Below are 23,171 nucleotides of genomic sequence, written 5' to 3'. Positions count from 1 at the left end.
TAATTGCTATTCTATTTGAATCAAAATTGCTTCCATAATTTAAGTATGGAAAAGCATAGTATATTTCAATAGGGAAAAGTATATTGTATATAACTTCCTCATTATTTAATATGAATTAATTACTTTTTTCCATCCATTAAATTCAGTATTCTTCATTTTGTCATCTTAACTGTATATATTTCAAAGAAAAATATTTACTTATAGAATACTTGGAACTTCCACATGTGCCAGACTACGTAAAACTAACTTCCAAGACTGCCATAGTGTATAACTATTGTGACTGAAGGTATAGAGGGCGCCTGTTTCATTAAATATAGAAGTATCTTGAAGACAATTATCACTTCTTTCCTTTAGAGGAACACTTGTCTGACAGTTGAGTCTAGGAGACAGAAAGTGACTGTGAGAGTAGCAGTGAAAGAGTCTGAATTTTACAGAATGTCAGACCTTAAATAAGTTATTCTAGAACAGATAAGTAGTAATGTAAAAAGCAAGGAGACAAAGGGGCCATTCCAATGAGGTTCTAAAGCACTCTGTGGAGTGCTAATTGTCACTGTTCCAGGAGAACTGCACCTGTAACTATCCTATGTGGTCCACTTTAGGAGTCCCAGTCAGGTCTCTAGCTATCACCTGTCTCTGATCCTCTAGCTGTCACCTTGTCTCACTCCATTCTCACTGGGTGTTTTAAGACTGCACCAACCCCTGCCATCCATTGTGATATTCCCAGCAAGCCACTCTACCTAAAGGCCAGCCCCTGTGCATTGCTTTCTCTCTGAAGGCTAGGAACGGTGCCCACAGTTAAAAGTTACTACAAAGCTCTTTCTAAGCAAGCACAAGTCTTAAGGTAAAAGTATTACAGAAAAAACATATATATTAAAAATGTTTCTGTACGCATGCTAGAAACTTCCCCAAAGTTACTCATCAGTCTCAAGGGCATGTCTTTCCAAACCTGCAAGGGGCAAGGGACTCTGTTGGATGGAAGGTCCTGTCCATTTGCTGAATCAGAATGAAGGCCCTCAGTTGGTTTAAATCCAGACTTTAAAGCCATTTCTTTGACTGTTGGTCTCTGGAAAATCCAGTATAAAATCCAATATAACTGGTTCACCTGAATCACCTCCATTATTTCTGGTTCCTGGAGGAGCTGTGGTAATAGTGACCCTCCCCTCTGGAGTTTCATACTATCCCTAGCTCACAGTGATTCATAAACCATTAATCAGATTAATACAATATGGTCCCTAAAGATATTGCATGTGGTTGCAATATCTGTCACACTAAGCACCCCTCAACTCCCACACGTCAATGGAAGCTGAGGCTGTTTAGCACCTAGCAGAAGATATTCAACACCTCACAGAACTGGATCTTATGAGCAGTAGTGTACTGGGGTGAGTATGGGGGGGCCAGGGCGCTGGTCTGCAGGGGGTGCCGGGCTGGCCCTTCATGACATGCAGAGGACGGGGTGTGAGGCCACCCCTTCTGAGCTGGTGCTGGGCAGGGGGAGAGGGGGAAACACAGGAGGCTGTGGCTGCTCCCTCTCCTTCTCCTGCCCACCCTCTCTTCCCCCCCCCCCCCCCCGGTGCATTGTGAAGGCCAGCCCAGCCCTTCTCAGGCCGGGGGCTGAAGACACCCCCATCCGAGCCAGCTCTGGATTGTGGGGCTGGAGTGGGAGAGGCAGGTGCTGTGCGACGGGTAAGTGTGGGGAGGGAGGGGCAGAGCCAAGCCTGCATGTACGCTCCCCCACACACCTCAGGCCTCACCCCCACCCCGGCAGGTACAGGCCCCCCTCTCGAGCTGCTGGGGGGTGGCACCAGGACCCCTCCTGCCCTGTGTGTGAGGCAGGGGAGGGCACAAATGCAGGCTTGGCCCCCAGGCACCGGAGACCCACATTACGCCACTGCTTATGAGTAAAATTCACACAGGACAGTTGCAAGGTCCTCTGCATTTTGCACACCCTGTGTTGGGGCTGTGTGGGTGTTATGGGTAGAGTGGTCTCTCAGGAGGCCTCCATGTTTTCTATATACCCTGGAATGGATCTCCAAGACAGTTTGCCATATTAAAACACCAGAGTGGACCTTTAGGATAAATTCGTCTGTGAGAATGCATAACACAGGTATTACAGAACCACAGACTGTGCTAGGCTTTCTATCTTTGCACCGTTTCTCTGGGAGTACACCCCTTTAGCTCTAGGCCTTACGCATCTCTGCTTTCTGAAAGGGGAAGTCCCATCACTCCATTACTCTGAGACTGGGTCTCTGGCTTCAGCAGCTCTGTGACTTCTTCAGCTGAGTCCAAAAGATCTTGAACTCCCTGCAGGAGACATAACCCTCCTGGGAGCCATACAGCCAGCAGATGTTTTGCAGTGACATGGGCCAGGCATTTCAAAACAAGCCAGCGTTTATTAGTTAGAATGTTAAAACAAAACCTACATATGTAACTTGCTAGCTGCTGCTTTTTTTCAGTTAAGCAGGCCCCTCTTTGTCCTGGTCTGGAGGTAGACTTTGTTGTAGCCAAATCTCCCTGCTTTGCCCATCAGTCCTTGATCCAATCTTGCTCTCACTGCACTGGTCAGCTGAGTTCTTATTAACCCATCCTGACACCTCAGTTCTTTGCTTCATGTTGCAGTCAGGGTGGTTCCCACAGGTTCTCCTTCCCTTGGCTGCCAGTTAAATTTTAACATCTAGTTGTTGGTCTTCTGTTGTATTTCCATGGCAATTCCAGTAATTTAGTGACAGTTCGGGTTAATTAATCATAGCAACCCAATATGACCAACACCCATCTCTTACTGCAACCTCCTCCTCCTCGCTGATCCCAAAAAAGAAATTAACTACTTCACACCCAGTGGATAACAAAAAAATGAGTGGGGAAAATCACAAACATTTTTCATAAAAATTATACATAAATTTCTCACATTCTCCACAACAGGACATAAAATGTCATCCAGTAATTCCTGCATCTAGCCTATAACTTCTTGTTGACTTACAGCATCTTTAAATCAAGATCAGATGCCTTTCTAAAAGGTTTCAAGCAATGGGTAAAATACCACATCCCTATGTGGTGGTTGTTCCAGTAGATAATTAACCTCAAATGTATGCTTTATTTCTAGTCTGAATGGCCTTCTCCTCACTGGCACATAAAGTTAACGAACTAAAGTTAACTAACTCAGAGTAAAATCCTAGTGCAGCTAAGGCTGTTTGTAGCTTTCACATGAATTACCAAGTCGAGTTAAAGACTAGGCACTCCATAAAGTCAAGTGAAGACAAGTCCTTTGTCTTCCGCATTAAATTGCTGGGGGAAAGATCTTGGGATTTTTATTTGAGTTGAGTAATCCCAATACACTGTACAAGAGGCACAGAGACACTCCAGGCATTATTTCAGCCCATAGTTGCCCTGTTACCTTACCCTGAACTAATGGTGTGACTTCATCTGCCCAGCTTCCTGTATAGTTTACTCACATAAAGCTTGAGTACCAGCATTTTATATAGGTAAAGTGAATGTCACTGTAACAAAGCAGGAAGTAAATCTTTATTGTAAAGCAGCAAAAGAAACCCTGTAAGGTGCTGTCAAGTGTTACCCCTCCTTGTGCTTTTTAAAGAAATGCTGTGCTATAAAGTAGAAAGACTTTCTAGCTTAGTTTCTTGAATTATTAGGACACAACTTGTCCATGTCTGAATTGTATTTTCACTAAGAACAATGGACATAGAGGACTAAGATAGGAAAAAATATGTAGAAAAACCTAGTAATTTGTCATTTTTAAAGAATATGTTGCAATTCTGTATTATAATCAACCTCTTGCTATTTTTAATTAAATTAATATTACACCGTGCTGCAACTTTCATACACTAATAAAAAGTTACAGCTGTACAGTGTCCTTAACTCATTATGTCAAAATATTGCAACATTCTCTCATACTTTTCTCCTAATTATCCCAAATCTCCTATCCATTCCACATTTGTCCTTATGAAACAATTGGAAATCTTTTGTGAACATCCTGTTTCCTATAAGCTTAAAGCAAGTGGACACCCCTAGGCATTAGGATTGTGATTCCAATGTGGCCTTTGGCCAAGCTAACAAGAAACAACAGATTCATCCACAGTAGAGACACTTTAGCATCATACTCAGATGTGCCCTGAGTGCATTATTTTAAAGTACAATCAAAGAAGAGGAAGAAATCTTTCGTCTAGAGCAGATGAGAACCATTACAGGATTCTAGAGGGAAACACAAGCGACAAGAAAATTATCAGTTCAGCTGCAAAACAAAGCGCACAAGAAGACAATAAATCAACAATAGTGCAATGAAATGAAAATAACAATTACTGTACAAATGAATGACAATAATGATATCAAGCGCCTTATTTCCTAAACCCTGGCCCTCACAGCATATGAATGGATCCTCATATTGGCTGGACCCTTTCAACACACTCATTAGTGCAAACCAAAAAAGGGAACATGAGCAAATATGCATTATATATATCATAGACTTCACCCACCTGCTCAAGGGCACTCTCAGGAATTGTCAGATAAATGAAATAATCCACAGATTTAGTTACAGTTGTAGGGTGTGTAGACACAGTATAGTGGTACGCCTGCATCAAGGGTGTTCTGAAGTTTAATTTGTTAATGATTTTAAAGCTCTTTGAACATGCAAAGTACTGTTATTTTATTGCAGATTTAAGGAACTCATGGAAAATCTAAAACAAAAGAATGTTAAAAGGCAGAAAATATTGTCAGGAAGATAGAAAATATTGTAGCATTGTGTCAAAAAGCTGGAAATTGCAATTAGCAGACAAACTAATATCAGGTTGAACATGTGGAGCAACATGAATGAATGACTGAATAAATATGTGAGTAGAAAAAATAAACCTCACTCTGTAGCTTATGTTGCATATGAAGTGAACAGGAAGAGGCATCAGAAATAGCAAAAAATGGCAGGCGACCACTAGAATAACTACAGAGAGAGTGGTGCCTGATGAAACTCAGAGTGTAAAGTTGTTAAAGGAAAACTACTGTAGACATCAATGGAATTACCCACATGCATAAAGTTTGCTGATCTGGGCCCTTTCTTAATTTGTCGGTGTGTACATCAGTATCTCTGCTATGCACATGTAACATACTATGTTCTTATTATAGTTAGCATCTCAAAAGAGAGGTCATGAACTTGAGGTGGGAAAAATGACAACTATCCAACAGATCTTGGTGTAGATTTGAGAAGGTAGCAGAAAGTGGGTTAGATGCTGGAAACATGTAATGTGATTCTTTAAAGCAATATCTGATGTCATGGTTACTTTCAAGATAACTTCAAAAGGACTGTGACTGTCATTCACAGGACACTTTCACCACAATGGCAGGAGAGAGGGACTAGATAGAAATTATTTGGGCAGCAATATTTCAAACCATCGAAAGAGTATTTTATATTTTGGTTGATGGGAGTGTTCAATTTTTTCAATATGTTTAGAAGAACCTCAGTGGCAGGCTTAAAAGTCTGCTGGTAACAAAACTTTTGGAAATATTTGGAATGCTGGCAAAAATGAACATATTTTCAGAACCATAATTGTATTATTACAAAGAGAGTCAGAGTTACTTATTTTTTATTTTAGTCACATTTATAAATGTATAGAGATGTCATTCATGTCTAAGACACATTCATTTCTGGATTTTTTTTCCCTTAACTCTCTTAATTGGAAGAAAGTATGTTACTGCTGATTTATGGATTCTTCAGTAGTGCCAGGAATCGTTTTAAATGTACACAGCTGCTCTGCAGTAGTTTAACTTGGCAGATAGTATTAAACCATTGAATTGTGTCATTTATTTGTGTATGCACACAATAAGTTCCTTGTGCAGGTTCTTCAAAAATACTTGCAACTTGGATTTGGAAATGTGGCCTAAAAATAACCTAACCCCATGATTTATTGTTTTGGTGCTTGTCTCCAAAGAGCATATCTAATATGAGGAATGAGATATCATGGGACACGATAGATAAGGCACTAGAATGGAAGCCATCCATAAAGGCAACTGTACAGTGAGTCTGGAATGGAGAAGTTCCCAGGGTGAGAACAAGACGCATGATGGGAATAGACCTCTGTTGCTGGTGTTTGGGAACTCTTGAGTGCTGCATTATTTCATTGCTAGACAAGGGAGTATATGACATTGCATAGTGAGAAAGGGCAGCAGCCACGGCTGGAACATCATAGGTTCTGATGGAATATAAGTCAGGGTAATTTATTGTGTCACTCCATTCAGAGAATAATAAAAATAATGCTCATTGTCTGGAAAATCTGAACAGGAGAGTAATATAATTAATTTTGCATACATTCATTGTAAATACAGAGTCCCATTGATTCTGAAGCTAAACCACTTAGAAACAAATTGTCTTTCCATTTTTATGGATGACATCTGAACATACATTTTAAAATCAACACTATGTGACTGAATGATGCTATGCAAAAATGGTATAGTTTCAGTGATAGCTCTAAAAATACCTTTTAGGGCTGCAGTACTAATCCTTTTGATCCATGCCACTTAATGGATTGGAATGCTAGAGAACTTCCCTTATTTCTACTTTGGCTACAAAATAGAATAAGAATAGCCTAGTGGGAATTGTCGTTTCAGTTACATCCTCAGCAAGAATTCCTAACAGGGAGTGTTTAAAGACTGATTGATAGACATCATCTCCTGATGATCATAGCAGAACTCCTTAGGCTGCTGATTGCAACCACAGACTTTCTATAAAGCTAAAATTTATGCTCTACAAGCTTGCGGCAGCAGTCTGTCTTACCTATTAATTTTTCCCCCTCTCAAATCAAATCTCATCTACATGACAAGAGCAATGGTCAAGGAAACTTGAGCCATAAAGTAAAATCAAATGAGAGGGTTTTGAATAAATGTTTTTCTTTAAATAAGGGGTATAAAAGGAGAATTTTAAAAACAAATGTAAGGACAAACTTAATTGGATTCTCTTGAAAAGAGGGTTGCTAGATGTATAGGAATGTTAGATGCTGAAGTCCAGTATTTATTCATGAACATCCAAATCTTGCTAGTCTTATTCACACAGAACTTCAATTTGGCACAGAATAAGTACAACATGGTTAATGAATGGTGGGTATTGCAAACTTTGACAAATTGCTGCAGCATTGTACTCACAACCTACAGTGCAATTCAGTGTCTTTGCCCAGTCAATCTTTGACTACTTTACTGAATTTCCAGCAAGGGGACCATTTAATGCCAAATATTCTGGTGCATATCATTCTCACTACTACATAGCTATTTGAAAATATATGCTGTGATAGTGCATAGTCTTGTCTCTTGACCTTAGCAGTCTATTCTACTACTCAACTTCAGTAACAGACTTTTTTGAGATGCATATTGTACATTTGAGATTAGAAGCTGTTTTTGCTTTAGCTGATAGCAACAAACCAAAATTGTTAATGCAAACATTAGAGGCCACTAGACATGGCTTGTGGTAGACTTGTTGTTAAATGTTTTTTTGTTTTTTTTTTCTGGACCAAACTTGACAATCCTTGAATTTAAGATCTATTCAACATTTTTTTATTTTTATTTTTTAAAAGAATCACTTTCTATGTTTACATTGTCCTCACTGACTGAATGTAGATCTTCTAAAAGTTCAGAGGTGTAGTGGAAATTTTGGAAGAGGTATACTCTATACCAGGGGTGGCCAAACTTACTGATCTCCCGAGATTCTCCTCCCCGCTGGGCAGAGTCCTCTAGCCTGACCACCTTGCCTCAAGGCAGAAGCTCCGAGCTTTGCACTCCAGTCTAGTAGGCGGAACATGGGGGGTGGGGCATAAGGGACTCCACAAGCTGCACTTTAACTGGAAAAGAGCTGCATGTGGCTCAAGAGCCACGATTTGGCCACCCCTGCGCTATACACTATATCACCACCATCTAGATTGTGTACAATGGGCACTATATAAACAGTTTATTGGAGCTGCAACTATATCTCTTATTTCTTTTGGTAGCTGATGAAATCTTTATGACTAAAATTTGGAACATAATATTTTTAAACAAACTTATTACTCAGCCAACTGTGTAGATGCTACATATGTGATACCTTCCTTTTCATGAATAAAAATGATGCACAATAGACTGTGGAGCTATTCAACAAACAATTCCCAGAGATCACCTTTAAAGCAAAACCGGGCTCAGATCAGTTTCTGGGATGCCAGGTTTACAGAGTGGTAATGAATGATTCACTTATAGCTAGTTGGTAACTGAACAATGCACTTATTCAGAATGACAATTTCCATATTCCTGAAAGAAAAAAAGGAGTAGAATAGACTAGTTAGTCAAATTTGATTATAATTAATAATAATGAATACACTATTTTATAATACCTATGATATAAATGGTTCTCGGTGGGTCCTGCAAAACCACAGGAAATTGCCATGTAGATACCATATGGATATCTCTGGATGCTCATATAACAGATATTGCAATTTTCTTCAGTATCCTTGGACAAACTCTTAAGTTTATGTATTAAAGTGGCTGGGATTATATGTAACTTCCCTAGTGGGGAGATGGGACTGATGTGAGACCTGGGAAGCATAAAGAAGTTTAAAAGACTATATTGAATTGTGCTACATAAACGTTCACTTTTTGGGACAATATGTTTTAAGTGGATTTCCTGGGGAATCCCTGGGGAGCGGGTAATACAAATTTCACATCTCCGGTTATGCAAAATCCCAGACTTTTGAAGGTACACAGTGAGAAGAGGGCCATTGTCTGCTGATTATCTATTACAGAAGTTCAAGATCAAAGACCTGAGCTGTATGAAGAAAGGGCTGATCTGCCCAGCTTTCATTCTGGTTCTCAATCTAAACTGGATGAATTTGTAATCAGAGGGAAAACCCAGTTGTGGATTTTGAAGGACTAAACCTACCAGAACCCTAAATTGGAATTGTAAATGTTTTAGAATGTGTATGGCTTCTCTTATGGTTTTAATGTTTTTCTGTGTAAAGCTTTTAACATAAAAATGGATGTGCTTGCTTCAAAAGAGCTGTGTGGTAACTTATAACCTATGAGCGTCAAAGCTTTTGTAGAGAAAGTAAAGCACAGGTGTTGGACTTTTTAGGCTGACAGACTTTCTGGGGATATTACAGTGTAAGGCAGAAAGTTGTGCAGCTTTAAATTCCCCCATGAGAAGGAAGTGAGAGACAGATCTCTGCCCAAGAGAGATGATGGCTTGGAGCCAGAGGCCTAAAGTGGGTGCCATTGGTATACCACGGAGGGGGAATATGAGTGCAGTTGCTCTGAAATAAGCCAGCACATTCAATGCATCATATTTCAGTTCACAACTGGAAACTACAATGAGAAGGTGTTTGGTGGCTCTGACTCACTGGGATTCTAAAAGAAGTGAAGCTAGGACATCCCATGTAGCCTAATAAAGGGTGGAGTCTCAAGCTAAGGTTCTTCTCCAACACAGTGCCTGAGAAGATAGAGGATAGGCATTGGAAATTTCACAGAGCACCTGATCCTGCACCCACAGATTGTCTCAAGAACAAACTAAATCTCTGTGAGAAGCTACCAGTAATTTAAAAAAAATATGTTTAAATAAGGGCTAATGATCATCATTCTCTTTGTCTGTTCTTAGATTGTGTCCACCATTTTGTATCTTACACATTTATTAAATGGATCCCAACATTTTCTTTCTGTCCTTCCCTAGTTTTGTAGACCATTAGGACAATACTAGAAGGGATGGGCCAGAGTCAAAACCCTGTTTCTTTATCACCTTTGAGCTTTGTGAGGGTGCCTTCAGAATCCAAATGAGACACACAATTGATAGATTTCACCAATGGGCTGATCCAATCATCTTCTAATATTAGTGAGTTTGAAATCCATATCTGGATTTTGTTGCTCTAACTAATCTCCAATTACTAATGAACAATCCTAGTTTGCTGGTGTTGCAGAAAGACAAACGCTGTGGTTGAGATTTTCTAAACAGTTTAATTTTCCATTACTTTTAATGGATTTGATTCATTTAATGAAAATCTGTCTAAATCTAGAAAAACAAAAGTGGGTGAGGTAATATTGGACCAACTTCTGTTGGAGAGAGACAAACTTTCGAGCTTACACAGAGCTCTTCTTCAGGTCCGGAAAATGTACTCAGTGTCACAGCTCAATAGAAGGTAGAATAGGTTGTTTAGCATAAGTAGTAAACAATCTGTTCCAACTTGTATTTAGCTGTGACATTCTGAGTACATTGCCCAGACCTGAAGAAGAGCTCTGTGTAAGCTCGAAAGTTTGTCTCTCTCCAACAGAAGTTGGTACAATAAAAGATATTGCCTCACCCACCTTGTCTTTCTAATATTCTGAGACCAACATGGCTACAACAACTCTAAATCTCCAAGACATTTTTGAAAACCTCAATCACTGGTCCTTAATCTTTCTTTTTGTCCATTTTTCATGAACGAGAAAGTTGTTTTTGAGTCCAAAATATGACCACAGTACCAGAGAAATGCTAAATAGGTTGCAAAAATGAGAATTATCACTTGTCGTGAGTGTGTGACTATTTCTGATTTGTTTCAGAAAAGCTTTTTGGCAATTTTCACTGAGAAAACCTGCATGTGCAAGTGAAAATGGCAAATTTTTGATCTTGACAGAATTAATGAAATGTAATAGTTTACCAAAGCAAGTTGCTAGTATAATAGGTCAGAGAAACCAGCTGACAGCTCAGGCAAGGTATGCTGCTCAGACATACCAGCCTGCCAACTACAGGTGTGAATCTGCCAACCATCAGCTTGGAAGAAGCCAATGTACCAGATGTTAGGAAAGGGAAAGACTGTACATAAAAATAATTCAGAACCTAAACCTAAATAAAGGTAGGTAGGTGTTTTGTGTGTAGTTCTTTAATGGATGGAACCGGATCTGCTCAACTGTTAGTGACTATCTTACCCTTTAGAGACTGGTCTGCAAAGTGGATATAAGTAAAGTTGTGCAAATCTTTTCATAATGAAACATGAAACTAGGCAAAATTCATCTTCTTTTATCTGATCAACTTCACTCAGGATTGCTGACTGCTGGGGATGAATTTATGGTTCAAATTAGAAACATACTTCTCCCCCTTCCAAAACCCGATTGTGTGACATAAAAAAATTATTCATGAAGGAAACTTAAAATCCTGTGGGATTTGTTCCTCTGTGGCAAATTACTCTTTCTGTAACCTCAGTTTCGTAATTCTTAATTTCCCATGCAAATACTTTTCAACAAGATGAGAGGACATCAAGTTTGCATGTAATGTAAGTAACCATGGGACTAAAATGAATGAGTTCCCTCAGAATGAAGTACATTTGAAAGTTATGGTTAGAAACTCATCAGTTTTGCATGGACTCTATTAGCCATAAATTCAAGGCCTGTGTTAATATGGCTTAATGAAAAATTTCCTTTAACTCAAGTGGTAGGGGTCATAGTTTTGGAGCAGAAGGTTGTGAGTACTATTCCCTAGACTATGTTGGGCCAACTGCTGCTCTCAGATACGCTGGTGTAAATCTTCAGTAACTCCAGTGACTTAATGTACTTAAACCAGTGTAATGAAGACCAGAAACTGGCCCACCATAAGAGGCACTTTCAAAATGAACTTTTACTGACTAATATTAATTAATATTATTATTGTTATTAAATAGTTATTAAACAGTTACATTGAGGTAATGCTTTGGGCCCTCAACCAATTTGGACCCTCATTGTACCAGGTGCTGTACAAACATATAGTAAAAGATAATCCATGTCCCAAAGAGCATGCACACTAAAAGGGGGATATAGCAGGATACAGAATAGCCATAATGATATTAAAAGCCAAGGGTGAGTTGTTTTGTGTACAGTCTGAATGCTGTTTGAGCAATCTTTCAGAGTCACAGTGATATGGAAGGACTTTATTTTTAAATCTTCCTTATTGAAAGTCCAACTAATTTGACTGACAGGCTACACTTAGTACAAATAATATTTTGCCTCTATATAGCAGCTTCCACCCATGGATCTCAAAGCACTTTACAAATATTAATTAATTAAACTTTCCTCCTGAGAAAGCAAGTATTATACTGAACTGCAGGGAGACTGCCGAAGGTTACACGACAAGTGAATGGCAGAACTCATCAGCTGACTCCTAAGCTGCAGACTTTAGATAATACATCCCCAAAGCAAGAATTCTGACTGGCATTATGGTGCTCAATCGCATGACCCCCTTATGACCTGATTCATAGATTCTGAGGTTAGAAGGGACCATTGTGATCATCTAGTCTGACCTCCTGTAGAACACAGGCCATTATTCCCCAAAATAATTCCTAGAGCATATTTTTTTTCAAAAAGCATCTAATCATTTTAAAATTGCCAGTGATGGAGACTCCACCATGACCTTTGGTAAATTATTCCAGTGGGTAATTACCCTCACTGTTAAAAATGTGCACCTTATTTCTAGTTTGAATTTGTCTATTTTCAAATTCCAGCCATTGAATTGTGTTATATCTTTCTCTGCTAGATTGAAGAGCCTATTATCAAATATTTGTTATCCCAGTAGATGTTTATAGATTGGTACTTACCAATTAAATTTTGCATTAGTATAGCTATACTATAGTGGTTTTTGTATGCAAATACCATGCATGTAATGAGCTATACTCACTCTCAGAACTAGGGACTGTATTACTTTTCTAATTTTAATGACTCTTAGTGACTTTAGATTTACTCTACTGGCCATCAGTGGAAGAGGTAAAGGTCTCCTTGAATAGTCTCTTGCAAAACGTATGCCTACTGGTGACTACTCTTTTTGGCCCCAGTTCCTCAATAAGCTGTACATGGGCTGTCTCCTGTACCTGCAGGGGCCAACCCTGAAGGCAATAGAACGCCACACAGGTATTCATCTGTGTGGAGCTCAGTACAACTTTGTAGCATTCAAGATTTATCATCACTAGGAATGTTCTTACCTATTCCTTTCTATAGAAACATAAGGCTTTCTCCCTGAAATTTAACTGTTTTACCAAACAATAACTGCAGGATCTCAGGCTTTTCTCCTCCCCCAGAAATCCCACTGTCTGAGCTGGTGGAGAAACGCAGCCACCATCAACTTCTCTACAAAATCTCAGTTATAGCAGCAACTGGTGGCATGTGTCACCTCATAGGCAAGTTAAGGTGAGATTATGCATACACTAAGAGACCTTAAACTTGGAAATTGCTTTGCTGTAATTTTGTGTTGGGGTGTCAAAAATATCTTGATCCTAAATCAGGTAGCCTAGAATAAAGTTTGTAACTTTTATTAGCTCGTGTGTTAGATTACTGTGTTCAGTGAGCCAAAAATGACTTTTTTTCTGTATATTTATGTGGGTCTGGCACAACTATTTTAATATGGCATTTATTAGTAACAAATACTTAGCAAATCAGTTGTAGGACCATAACTTGAGCTTATCTTCTTAAAGGTGCCAATGTTAATATAAAATAAAACCAAAACAGAACTTTGCAGAAGTGCATTCAGCACAACATAAATTTTGAACTTACCTTTTTGACATGTCATGTCCTTGTTAGAACCCAGGAATCCTACAATTCCTTTCCCTCTTTTTCAAACATGTAATTCTATAAACTCTTACAAAAATTAAGGTCAACAACCCAGCAATCTGTTTTCTTTTCTATTTAGGCAGATTAATTCTTTAATCCTTCAATCCAAATAGAAAACAGCTGAGATAATTGTTTGCAAACAACGATGGTGGCAACGTTACCATTATTCCAGTGTTACCAGCTGTCATGATTTTATCATGAGTCTTGTAATATTTGGAATTTTTCTTATGCCTTGTCCCTTGATTTCATGAGACCACTCCCTTCCAGTTTCATTTTTACAAAAGTACATTTCTAAACTTCATGACTGCAGAGAAAAGTTTGAAAACGTGCACTTGGCTCAGCACCCAGAGAACAAATAAAAGGAACCTATTTTTTAATTCCATGATTTTAAACTAATCTCATGATTTGGGGTGGGCTTACCTCATGATCTGTGAATACTTGGGGCTGGCAGTAGTATCTTACCCATCACTGTTGTTGTGTTAACAGGGAAACAAATACACTCGAGATCTAGGGTTAGGTATTAAAATAGGGACATGTTTATTCAAGCATAATACTCAGAAAGAAGGAGCATTCCCGCATAGCTCCAAGCTGTCCAGAAAGAACTAGCTATATTCTCACAGAATCAGGGTAGGTATAGATGAAGGTTATACAGGGATCAGGTGTTATAGACAAAACAAATAGACTTTCGCTACAACTACCTTTCCTGTGTTCCTATGTCTCGTTTTCTTTCCTTTGATGTAGATACAAGTGTACTGCATGGCGTACCAGGTTGCTTTTGTTCTTTACCATGCTCCATGGTGCGCATACTGTTATGCACTTTTCTTCCCAGAACTTGTCTGACAATGTGACTGTGTGGTTGGTGCTGTCTCCTGAGTGACTGTCTTCTTTCACCCACTGTTCAGTAATCATTTTTCTCATAGACCTCTCTCTATTTTGCACTATATACACTGTGGAAAATCTTGATCTTCACATGGTGACCCTTCTAAACATCACATCTCTAAACATTTCATTTGCCATACTGTAGAGCTCAGTGCAGCAAAGTGGCATTTAAGACCAAATCCTGCAATTGATGAATAATTGGTTTAATTCTTCCTTCAAATATGTCTGTTTTCATTATCTATTGAAATATTTTTGCCTCAGGGACTGGGTCTAACACAGATTAAAATTAATGGAATTTCAAAATAATCCATCTACTATTGGTAACCTAAGTAATGACCACCTTGCCTACTATATTTTGATGATAATCTATTTAAAGGTATTTATCTTGGAAATGTGAATGCTAGTTGATTCCAAATGAAATGCCTATCATTACTTTAATGCAGCAAAAAATGACTATAGAAACTCAGAATGTTTTTAAATATTGTGGTTCAAACCACAGGACCAAAACTGTTTCCAATTAACTCAATGGCAAAACTCCCATAGGGCCTGATCCTCCTCTTCCCCAGTACAGTACCTTGTATTGTCATTGTAAAGTGAATGCTAAACAGTGTAAAATGATTTGGTACCACTTTACACTGGTATAAGAGCTACAGAATGTGCAAGGCATTAGAAAACCAGACCTACTGAGTTCAATAGAAGCAGAATCAGGCCCTAAACCTTGAGGATAAATTTTGCCCACACTTGTACTCAAGCAAATAACTTATTGCACTGCTCACTGAAGTTGCACTGAAAACAATGGATTGTGTGTGAGTAACCAAGGGCAGAATCTGGCCCTTAGCAATTTGTCTTAGCACAGTCAAACTTGCTTAACGTGAGTTAACATTAAAGGGAATAGGAAAATATCATCACACAAAAAGTTGCATATTGTGATAAAAGAAATGCTATTTTAGGGCCAAATCATAAGCAGCCACTGCACAAAAGCACAAGGGGTGAAGGCGAAAGGTGATTGGGAAAGGATGCAATGAACTCTTTCCTCTTTGTGTCTCATCAGAGCAGCTAAATACAATTGTAGTCCTTGTACTCCCCTGAGAGCAAGGACTGAATGGTCAGCACACAGTACTGTTAACCTTCCAATAGGGGTGAAGAAAGGGGGCTGGGCATGTCCTTGGCCCTGCCTCCTCTTCCAAACTGCCAAGCAGAGATCACCTCACTTGGGCTGGTGGTAAGAAGCTTCAGGTGCACCCTAAAAGAGGTGGCAAGAGTAGCCATATTTCCTCTGCTCCCTGGAGCTGAGAGAAGCATTGTTCTGCTCCCCTTGAGGGTAACCTGATAAGTTTTTGTCCAAAGCATGAATGATGGGAGCCACAACTGCTCTGAAACAGAAGATCTGCCAGCCATACTGGTTGGGCCTCCTTCATACACGTGTTGGCTACCTAACAGCCCCTAACATATGGGGAAGTCGCAGCTACTTTGCACTGCTGCAATGTCCTCTTGGTGAATTATGTATCATTGTGGCATGGCATCTGGGGCAAGATTGCTAGAAGCCAACAAAAATCAAGCTGAATCTTGCCTCTGACGTTTTGCAGCTTGTCCTCCCCATTGCAATAATGGGTTATATGTCATATAAGTATGTTTTCAATACATTCCAATGACATTTTGCATCTTCCTTTTTACTGCAGATACTTACAGCTGTTTCAAAAGAAACTGATAAATAGATGAAATATTGTGCATTTTCCAAGAATTCGCTTAACTGGAGAGATTGCACTTGATAAAACAGCATTTGGACCTAAGTTTTATTTGCAAGTAGCCAAATTACGCAAACAGCTGATTTCCAAGGTAACAGGGTAGCAACAAGTTCAGCATAAATGGTCTAGATTTCTAGCTAATTCTTGACTGTGTTGGTGATTGGTGAAGTTAAGTGTTAGGGAAGTGCGCTGTTTTATGGCGAGCCAATTGCTTCTAAATCTGAGATCTGCTTGCCACTAGCAGTATGATTTTGGACCTCCTTCTCTAAAGTAGTATACACTGTGAGTGAAATCCTAGTCCCATAGAAGTCTGTGGACAAAATCCCATTGATTTCAGTGGGGACATAGTTTTACCATATATATGACAAAAGCAAGATCCAAGACTACTCTTGGCCTGAAAATACAGGTATATAAGATACATTTTTCAACACTTGTTTAAATTAAGAGCTCAGATTTACTTCCCATTTGTAGCCAAAAAGATTATTTCTCCCTTGCTCTGTGCAACAGCTTGTCCAAAGTAAATGAATAAAGATTCCAGAACAGACAGCAATAGCTTGAGTTATTTGTCAAGTTAACCATGATACATGTCTTTAAGTAACAACAACTGGAAAACTTCATAGTCAGTGCTAGAAAGAGAATCCTGCTGAATAGTTCCTAAGCAAATGTTCAGATGTCAGGGGAGGAAATCCTGTTAATGCTAGGCCAAGTCATGTAGTTCTTACCTTTTTATTGAGTCCTTAATGAGGCAAAACTTCCTTTCCACTCAAACTGAAAGCCTCTAGGCCAGGTCTCCTTAAAAAGCTGAGACAGAGCCAATGTTTTCTGAAAGTAAAAATCCATTCAAAGCTTTAATTTCTTGTCATGCTCATATTCGGAGAGTGACTGAAATGATCAAGGAGAAAGTTTAGGACGGTGGGAAGTTGCCCCAAAAGGGGAGTTATGAGGCCAAACTCAAAAGGCACTGCCTCTGACATCTATTTAAAATAGACCGTAGCGGCTGCACAAACTGGGTGCTCATGCACAAGCTGGTAACTTTTCCCAATGTATACCTAATACAGTTCTAAAAGATATAGGGGTATAAAAATACGTTTCAGTGCAAGACCATATATAGACCAAAAGGGTTCAAGAATTCATGACAATAATAAAACTTGTAAAGACATAAGCCAACTCACCTATTTTCTTAGCTTTTCCATCTGAAATGTAGGTCTCTTGGTCATTCATACTCCAATATTGTTGTCTCTTATGCATACGAAAAACTCACTGAGCAGTCCAAACATCCACTACCTTATCGACTTTCAAATCCTTCCTTAAGACTCACCTTTGCCATGGTGCCCACAAAACCCGGTCTTTTGGTCATGGCTAGATGGGGACAAGCTGTGACTTTTCCTCTTTCCCTTTTTTCCTTTTCTTACTCCCTTCCCTAACCCCAATTATTTAAAATGAAACCCAACCCTACAATATATGTAACTACAGAATTGTACTAATCCTTCACACCGTGCTTGTACATTGTATTCACATCCATTACCCTTTGTCTATTTGTGCCTTTAGATTTCAACCTGTTATGGGCAAGAATTGTCTCTTTTCTGTGTGTGCAGAAAGCCCAGCATGGGGCTCAGTTGGAGCCTTTGGGCACCTACCATAACGTAAATATTTACTAAGAAGAAACTGATGGAGGAGGTAAATATTCTGAGTTAAAGATTTTGGAACTATGAAAAGAAGCCTGGAAAATACATATGTGATCCCTGAAAGGATATTTAAATGTTCAATTTCCTAAACAAGAAGACTGGCCAGACTGCCAACCTACCCATCTCTGTACAAATAAAATGTCAGAGTAGGTCGAGCGAGGCAAAATTTGATACTTTTATTTTGCTTAATTGAATAAAATATTATTTCTGTGAAATTTTGCTAAAGAAAAAATGTCAGTGGTGTGGCCTCAACTCTGACTCATTTCGTTTGATAGGGAAATGAAACAAGACCCATCTCTGAGGGGTGTCATGCCTCCAAAGTGTGTTACCATGACTATACAACTTAATACAAAACAATTTTATTCTACTTTTATGGAAGCAATGTTGCATAGTAGATGGGGTTCTAGACTGGGATGCAGGAGACCTGGACTATATTCCTGGCTCTGCTGTGGGCTGGGTGACTATGGGCAAATCATTTCACCTCTCTGGTACTCAGTTTTCCCATCTGTAAAATGGGATATTGATGTTTATTTTCTTAGTAAAGTGTTTAAGATCTACTGGTGAACACTGCTATATAAGAGCTAGATTTTATTATATTTTAATAAAAACCTTTGAGATTATAATTGACAATAGTAGGGAATATTGTATCCAGTCATAAGGCATATCTTACATAGGTTTTCTAGTCAACGTTTATAATCTTTCTAAGAGCCATAGGCCTACATGATGAATATGGTGCTTGAGCTTTACCTTTTTATGTATGAGACATATCAGCTTTATTCAATAATTCAAAAGCAAATCAAGCACAAAAGTACAAACTACAGTACAAAATTCATAAAGGATGTGAGATTGAAGTCATTGTCTGAATTTTTTAGAAAACACATTTAATCTCCTCAGGATCAGGAATTGTTCCCAAGAATAAGCCAAGTCTTAGAAATGTAGAGAACATTTTTTCAGAAGGCTTGACTCCCAGCTTTTTTTTGAGCCGATGTCTGTGTGTAATTTGCTTCCACAAAATTTGTACCTACTAAAAACTCTGCATGTATATTTGAGTTCTTGCATCTCTAATGATTTGCATCTATAGTCAGGTAGATAGAGGTGCAAGTGATCACATTTGCTCTGGCAGTTCAATTTTGGGCACAAAATTCAGGTGCAATGTGCATCCACAGAAGGGAGGCTTCCCTCCCTCCCGAAAATGTACCCTATAATTATTAACAAGTGATATGTAGCAATTGCTTAGCTCTTCATCTTCACAGTACTTTACAAACATTAATTATTAGTTCATTTAGTATAATGGAATTTTTGTAGACAGAGCCAGTATACTTCAGCTAACGTGACACAAATTGGCCATAAATCTGGTTTAACTGGCCGTTTAAGCTGGGTTAATCGCTGTTTTGTGTGCCAGAACAGCTCAAAGCAGCCAGAAAGTATCAGTGAATCTGGCCTTTACAGAGTTAGTTCTGGAACTTTGGAAACTTTTATTTATCTGAAGAGGACCCTTCGTAGGTCACTTGAATTTACATTTCAGTCCCTATGTAAATTTGAAGAATAAAAGTGTTCCTTTGTAAATTGATATGAACTATTTATTCACTGTGGCATGGAACTTTGTTACTCCTACTGGCTGGAGACTACTGCCAGAGACTCATAGACTTTAAGGTCAGAAGGGACCAATATGATGATCTAGTCTGACCTCCTACACAATGCAGGCCACAGAACCTCACCCACCCCTAACCTATGACTGAGTTATTAGAGTCCTCAAATCACGGTTTAAAGGTATAGAGGTTTAAAGATATAGATAATTCACCAGCAAATGCCCCGTGCCCCCTGCTACAGAGGAAGGCAAAAAACAGAAAGTACTTAAACAATTGGACTGTTAGTTTAATATTTGTACTGTATATTGGTTGCATCTGTTCTGCTCCCCACCTGCCGTGAACACTAAGGAGCTGCATATGTTCTGATTGTTGGATCCAGACAAGTGAAGCAAGCCAATATGAACTGGAAGTTGGTGGGATGGAGAACTTGGGAAAACTGCTGAAAGGGAAAATGATTTTTAATGGGAAAAGTGTGATTTTTTTTTTTCCAAGTAATTTGACCCAAGTGGAAACAAAGGTTTTTCAGAGATTGTATTACGTGAAAATGTTTGTAGAATGATGTCAGTGTGTTAGTACTATTAGTAGACTGTTGGGGCTTTATTCACACACAAAAAGGTACATTTTCATTGCCTATTAGATTCATAAATGAAACTGTGTGTGTGCAAGTGAGTTCTGTGAAAAAAGAGTCCATCTATTTTTATGGAAAATGTGTTTTTTCTAAAGATGGGCTAAACTTGTTTAGAAATCTTTGCAGTCCCCAAGGTTGCTGAATGGCTGGGGGTACGTCTGCACTACAAAAAAACATCCGCAGCTGGCCTGGGTCAACTGACTTGGGCTCATGGGGCCATAAAATTACAGTATAGATGCCCAGGCTAGAGCCCGGGCTCTTGACTCCAGCCTGAGTTGCAGGATCTGGACTTTACTTTGTGGGACAATTTAAATAAAATATACTTAGTATTAAAGAGCTGTATGCTTGCTCCACTATGTGTAGTGTCATATCCACTGTGCCTGTGATGGGGAGAGGTAGGCTAGTGGATGGGTACATTTATTGGTGCACTACTGTCTGTCTAGTTAGTCTCTAGCAAAGAAAATGTGGGTGGGGAGGATTAAGATGGTTCTGAGAAGAAAGTAGAGATTGAAAGATGAGGTCCTCCCAGGAAAAACCTTAGTAAAGCCTCCCAATTTCCTAAAAATGGCCCTGACTTGTCTCTGCATGGTGAGTAAGCAAAGAATAAATTTCCTTCATAATTTACAACGTACTGCCATCATTCTACACAGAGTAAAGAATTAATTAATGAATTATATTATTATTTTTATTATTGTAGCAGCTAGGGACTCAATAGTCATGGACCGCCTTATGCTAGTTGCTGTACAAACATAGAACAAAAAGATGGTTTCCATTTTCTCTCTTGGTTTTTTTTTTTTTTTTTTTAAAGGTTTGAAGACAACTCAAAGTCACACTGTCCATTGCCAATGATTCATCTTCATTGCATTGCACTACATTGACTGCAGATAGTTACTCATCTTTAATATTAACATGAAGGAAGAAATATATATTTTATTAAAAAATTCTGAAGCATCTTAGAACTCTGGGAACATATGGCGTTATTGTAAAGTAATTTTATAACATCACACGTTAAGTGTGCAGTCAAGCAAACATGTCCTTAAATAAAAGTCAAAAGTAATTCTTCATTATCATTTTCCATTCTGTTCTATATAGGTTCTTATATTGTGCTCATCAACGTAGAATCATAGAAGATTAGGCTTAGAGGGGACCTCAGGAGGTCATCTAGTCCAACCCCCTGCTTTTTATTGTTTTCTATCTCCTTAATTCATTGTCACTGCCTCATTCAGAAACTGCCAGTTCATTTCCCCCCCTATTTTATTATAATTGTTTGATGGAATTTAGTGGTGGTGAAAGATGTCTGATTCACATTTCTGGAAACCACAATTCTCCATTTATCCATAAGACAAGCTCAGAATGGGCAGTTTCAGTGCAAACTACTTCATCTCAAAGTACTTCACCCTGATTGAGATGAATAGATAATTCAGTCTCTTTGCTAATTCTTTCCTGGATTTCTCTATTGAGTCTGCAAAACATGGGTATCAATTTTGAAGGTGATTTTTGCGATATGGACATTTGTCCCATAGTGACTATACTTAGACTAACTCATTTCAAGTAGGTCACTGTTGCATCAACCTGGAGTTGGTCTCCAGTAGGTATGGGAAAGTGCCAGGCAGTCTGCAGGCAGGAGAAAGGAACAGTGGGGACTGGAAAGCTGCATTATGCTAGATCTATCGCGAAGCTGAGGGTAAAGTGGTGGAGGGTTCTTTAAAAGCCCTTTAATACAGCCATCTGCCATAGCAGCACTTCACATACAGGGATGAAAGCTCAGGAAGATGCCCACTTATTCTCCTCTCCTCTGGCCTCAGCTCATCTTGTTTACATGAAGCCCAGTCCTATGAAGCCACAAATGGATGCTCAGCTTGGGCAGCATTTGGCCTTCTGGTGAGACATGGAGAACAAGAAATACAGTTTAAAAAATAGAAACATTTGAAGAAAAGATCCAGGGGGCAAGAACAGGCACCAAAATGAAGACGGAAATGAAGAGAAATACTGTTCTAAGCCCACAGTATATGGGCTTATGTCTGAATTTTGGCATTTCAAGAGTATTCCATTTGGAAGTTCGAGGTGGCTGAGAAATCATGAGAACATTTGTTTGCTTTCCTGAAAGGGCTCATGTTTGAACACGTGCTTTTGAACAAATTGTATCCTTTGTACAACAAATTGTATCCAAAATCTTCCTCAAAATTCGTCTCTCTCAGATTAATCAGTGTTTGGTTGTTTTCTTTTTGAAATAGTAATAGCACCTTCCTCTGGCATAGTTCTGTGTGTGTGGCAGGGGAATCTAAGGCCCCATGGGTCTAGAATTCCAGCCTATAGAGCTACCAGGCAGCTGAAATGGCCAGGCTGCCACCCAGCAGCTGTAATCAGCTTGTGCTCCACTTTCCATGACCTCTTGTGGACACAGACCACGGGAAGTTTCACCTCAAGGGTCTGACAGGCAGCAGCCCCATGGGTCCTGATTGGCTACCTGCCCTATATAAACACAAGGGGCATTCCAGGAAGTATGCAGGAAATAGTATGGATCTTCTGTAGCTGCTGTGCCTGTTTTCTGATTTTCAATGACTGACTTGACTTGGACTTAACCTCCTGACTCGGACCCTGAAACCTGACTCAGACTCTGACCCTTGATATCAACCCTCGCCTGGACCTGACTATGAGTTCCTCAGCTACTCCTAGCCGCAGATTTGCCCCTGCTTTGACCCGTGTCCCTGTCTGCCCTTGTTGGGATCCTGGTAGGGGAGAGGTTCAAAATGTGAATATAAAGTAACTCTAGATGTAACCTTAACAATGAGCTGTGACTGGCATCTGTGTGTGTGTGTGTGTGTGTGTGTGTACAATTTTCTCACAACTTCTCCAACTTCTCACATTTTGTAATTATTTGGAGTACATATGTGGAGGGTGAAAGGGAGTGAATAAGGAAGCAGAGCTGGACATCTGGAGCCCAGGAACAAAAATTCCCTAAAGCATTCTGCTCTACAGTAAGTCTAAGGCCTATTTAGGCTAGTCAAGGTGTAGCTGGCCTATTTAGGTTTGTAGCTTCTATTCAAAAATTGAATTGATAGTTTTCTGTTAAACTCCCTAGGGAGTTAGTAAGTCTGGCTCC

General features: G+C 39.2%; 1 long non-coding RNA gene across 2 annotated transcripts in view; it reads right to left on the bottom strand.

The window, feature by feature from the left end:
- Nucleotides 1-2,376: 2,376 nt before the first annotated feature.
- The window catches only part of LOC137155449 (uncharacterized), a 50,410-nt gene continuing 29,615 nt past the window's right edge, over nt 2,377-23,171 (bottom strand). For both annotated transcript variants that reach the window (XR_010920466.1, XR_010920467.1), the window contains 2 exons: nt 16,889-16,988; nt 2,377-4,200 (listed from right to left, as the gene is read on the bottom strand). This is a non-coding gene — a long non-coding RNA (uncharacterized lncRNA). The remainder of the gene's footprint in view (nt 4,201-16,888; nt 16,989-23,171) is intronic.

The sequence above is a fragment of the Emydura macquarii genome, unplaced genomic scaffold (genome assembly GCF_026122565.2).
Source record: "Emydura macquarii macquarii isolate MOO-44397 ecotype Brisbane River unplaced genomic scaffold, CSIRO-AGI_Emac_v2 contig_1363, whole genome shotgun sequence".
Classification (NCBI taxonomy): domain Eukaryota; kingdom Metazoa; phylum Chordata; order Testudines; family Chelidae; genus Emydura; species Emydura macquarii.
This window is presented reverse-complemented; position numbering and strand designations above follow the sequence as displayed.